This window comes from Carassius carassius, chromosome 28, assembly GCF_963082965.1.
Source record: "Carassius carassius chromosome 28, fCarCar2.1, whole genome shotgun sequence".
NCBI classification, from domain to species: Eukaryota; Metazoa; Chordata; class Actinopteri; order Cypriniformes; family Cyprinidae; genus Carassius; species Carassius carassius.
The window spans coordinates 768,844-773,313 of NC_081782.1; the positions used below are offsets into that span (position 1 = coordinate 768,844).

At 35.9% G+C, this 4,470-nt stretch overlaps 1 long non-coding RNA gene across 1 annotated transcript; it reads left to right on the forward strand.

Annotated features, from left to right (window-relative positions):
- Positions 1-1,168: 1,168 nt before the first annotated feature.
- LOC132108338 (uncharacterized) lies at positions 1,169-2,122 on the forward strand. The gene is made up of 3 exons (XR_009424428.1): positions 1,169-1,325; positions 1,755-1,890; positions 2,039-2,122. It is a non-coding gene; the product is annotated as an uncharacterized LOC132108338 (long non-coding RNA).
- The last annotated feature ends 2,348 nt before the right edge of the window (positions 2,123-4,470 follow it).

Here is a 4,470-nt window from a genome sequence, read left to right on the forward strand (position 1 = left end):
ATGATTTATTCAGCTTTCAGATGATCTACGTAATTTTGTAAGTATGTATATTAAACTATTATTATAACTCTGACTGTTCTGTGTGAGCAGGGCGTGTGTGGAGTGTTTACCACGCGAGATCTCACAACGATAAGTTGTTTGCAATATGGCGGCTTTAATTAGGGCACAGAGTAGAATATTGATTACGTTTTAAGGGATGCAGGGGTTTTAGGCAGGATTTGATGCATGATGTGTGTGTAGATATTAATGTTAGGGTACAATGTGAGAGATGTGTACGTTTTAGTAGGAAAACTTATCATCTGATCCACACTCCGGAACAGAAGAGGGCGGTAATGCACCAATAAGCTGGATGCCAACCGCCGTTAATCTGGAAAGAAGACGAATATGACAGTTTTCTGTGATAGACAACGGTGAGAATATTTTTTCCCCCCGAAATAATTATTTAAATGAAGTGTATAAGTCATTTTCATACAGTGGTATTGTTTTTGGAGTTAATAATTTATTAAAACTAAGGCGTAAAGTAAGCAACCTATAAGCAAAAGGTCTAAAGACGCTATCCCCAGGTTTCACAGGCTTAATCTAAACCTGACTGTGACCTATAATATAGCATATTTGTGATTTTGCTGTAAACATGTTTTATAATGCATAACTAACAGGGGAGCCACACGTACACGACTCAATAGTGGATTTACATAAACCATATATACTTCTTGAAGACTATTACTAAAATGTCTATTTATCATCTGACTGGATAATGTTTGATAAGAATTGATGCGCACATCTAACAGACATGAAACCGGTGTCTGAGTGATGTGTGTGTGATATTGTGAAGAATTCACTTTTGTCAACACTGCTATAGATGAGTGTAAGTCATGTAAACAAACAAATCTATGCAAAGTAACTAAACATAAGTCATCTATTTTATTTGTCCATTTGCAATATTGATAATTTAAGGAACATTTGTGTTGGATAAAAAAAGAGTTACATCAGTTATTAGCTCAACATGTAAATGCAGTATATCACAGATACATGACAGAGGAGACTGACTCTTGTCTAGATGTTACAGGGACAGATGAGACACGTGTGTTTATCTGGTGAAGAGTGACTGATGCTAACATCAAAGGATTTGTGTAAGTTCACTACAAAAATAAATGAAACATTTTAAATCTTAAGTTGTATTTTATTTTAATTAATGTAATTTCAAACAACTATAACACCTCCTTTCTTATTCTTGATTTCTGTGCATTTGCTGCAGATCTTTTGTGGTGGAGCAGGACCTGCAAGGAAAGGTGAAAAAAAGGGAAAACCTGAAACAAAAGAATAAAGTAATGACTTTTTGTATTGTGTATGTGTATTTTTGTAGGACATGAAAATGTCTGTAGACTGGTGTGTGCACTGAGGATGGAGAAGACCACAGCATCATCCTGGAAATGATCGAGAGTCACAGATGAGACGCTCCATCACTCCACCTGCCCTGTACTGTCTCATCAGGACCAGATGAGAGTCTCCATCACTCCAGCTCTTACTGTCTCATCAGGACCAGATGCTGCTGTAGTGTCTTCATCCTCAGTAACCCAGAGCCAGTGAGACCATCAAGAGAAAGACCACAAGACACTGAGGATGTGATTTTGGTAAAGTTTGTTCGGCTGGATACTGTTTAAACAATGAAGGCTGACTTTCAGAAGCTTCAAAAGCATCATCAATAAATGTGATCGAGCTTTTATCTGAAGTGATTGACAGTGCTCTTATTACAGGGGCTTACAATCCCCTGATCAACCTGGAGAAGAGAGCCTTGCTCAAGGACACACTGGTGTTCCTGTGGCTCAAGTGGTAGAGCATTGCATTAGCAGTGCAAGGTTGTGGGTTCGAATACCAGGGAAGACATGTTAGGTAAAAACTGTTAGTCTGAATGCACTGTGAGTCACTTTGGATAAATGTATAATTTATTTATAAATTTGAACTACTTCAGTGGTTTAGCCCACTACTAAAGTAATAAATCAATGCATGTACTTGTAAACTCTGTGTAAATGTTTTTCAGGTAGTCGTGCTCATGGGGTGCAGGCACATGAAAGTTTGGAGCAGACACAGCAGTCAGATTGTCCTGCACGTGTTCTTCTGCTCTCGCTTCAAGTTTGTGTGACTCAGAGGTCATCAAGGTCTTCTTCATCCTGTTGCTCAACCACATCCCCGTCGAGAAGAGTGAGATTGTGAAGTGCAGCAGCAGAACTGTATCAGCTGTGTTCAGATGACACGAGGATGTTGGATTCACCATCTGTAAATACATGTTTGTTAGAATAATAAGTTTGAATGAAGCTTTGTATCATGTGTTGTTGACTTGTACATGTATGCATTTATTGTGATGCTAACTTTTATACATTATTTTAATCATTTAGACATGTTTTTTGTTGTCAGTAAATAAAATATAAATATTTTATCCATTCATGTATTAATTGCTTGACTGAAAATGGATGTATTCACATCGACTGCATTTGTTTAATTGTATATATTCATGTATAGCTGTGTCACAAAAGAAAATAAATTTAGCTTCTTTTACTAAAATGTATTTTTTAAGAAAAAAATATATAATTATTGGTTGGCATTTATCGTTATTATTGCATGGTAAGTGTTGGGGTGGGCAAAAGATGCAATTCATTATGGGGTAATGTTAATTTTCGAGTAGTAATACTCACATTTTTAGAGTAGAAAATCAATTATTGCAGAGTCGCTGTGAGGAGTTAGTGCACCTGACCCTCTTTTTTATTATTAATGCCAAATTATTACATAAAAGATCATGGTAAGACGGTTGTATCTAACAATAAACAATCATAATGCCATAAAACAGTAAATAAAAAAATCATGTGTTCGTCATAGTATGAGATACTATACAAGAAATACATTTTTAACAAAATAATTGAAAAAAAAAAAGAACGATTTTGGGTTTTCAAATAATAAAAAAATGCTTTAAGGAAAAGACTTGATCACATTAGTGGAGTTAAAAATATTAAAAATTTAAATCAATAGTATTGGCTATACTACAATCACAAAATAAAAAGGCAGCTGCTTCTGCAACAAGACCACAACATGGACAATGTTCTTCATTATCAAGATACTTACAAATACATTAATTAAACCTGTCACTTATATCTTTTAAGTTTTTGTGCTTGATATGACTTTGTAGGTCACATGATCAACATAGCGGATGACGATATACAAATTGCATTCATACTTCCTACATACGCATTTAGGCTGTAGAGTATGTACTCTTTTAGCGCTCGTTAAGTCAGTACTTATTGAAATTAAGTGCCCAATTAAAGGGTATGCTGTTTCGAACACATCCCGACAAAATCTCGTTTTGACATCTCGCGTGGTTCTTGTGTGATTTGAACAACTTCAAGTTACGCCCCGTCTTGCAGTCTGCTGCTCCACCGTGTCTCCAGACTCACGCGCCACCTGCTGGCCAGCTGATGGTACTGCACGCGCGACTCCTCGCTCGCGAGGCTCTTCATTGACGCGCGCGATCCGATGGCCACCGGGCTCCGATTCCGTTCGAGCTCGCAGAGGTTTCGGAAGCGCGAGGCCTCGCCGTGGACCGTCTGCAGCGCGCGACGCAGCGACAGACTGCGTGACCTTCGCATCAGGACACGCGCCGGTACCGACGACAGGAACATCGCAACCGTAACAACAACGGGTTCCGTTAACAGAGAAAGTGGAGTGTTTAGAGTTCGGGCTCCTGTGATCTCCCCAACAGCCGGTTTATGATTTTAATTTCGGCAGGTGAATCAGAGCCATAGACAGTATCAGAGCTCGTGAGCAGAAACGTGTGTCCGGTAAATGAAAAACATCCGTGATGCGCGCGGAATCATGGGAAGTGTAGTTTAATAACGTCACCACCGCCGCGCATACTCCCAGAAAGGTTTATTTTATATTATTTTACTTTATCTTATTTTATTTTATTGTTGATTTTTTAAATATTTTTTTTGTTTCATTATTTTATGTAGTCTTTTTTATTCAGATTATTTGAAAGTTGGTTATAACATTTTTGTACATGCGTATATTAAATTAATTAAATATTATATTATATTATATTATATTATATTATATTATATTATATTATATTATATTATATTATATTATATTATATTATATTATATTATATTATATTATATTGATAATAGACCGACATTTCTGTTTAGGCTCAAGGTTTCATTTGAATACATTATATTAAAACAATTAATGATATTTGACCCATAGAAAATTGTAATTATTTTGAATGTTTTGTTTTTCTTTGTAACATTATAAAAAGTGGTTAGTGTTAGGTTTAGGGTTATATCTTATATAGCTTAATCTCAAGTTTTGATATTATATTGTTATAGTAATATTTTAGTATATATCATGATGAATTACCCTTGCATGAGATTCATCATTTTTCAGTGCTTAAAAATATCGAAAAGCCTCTTTAAATAATTTTGA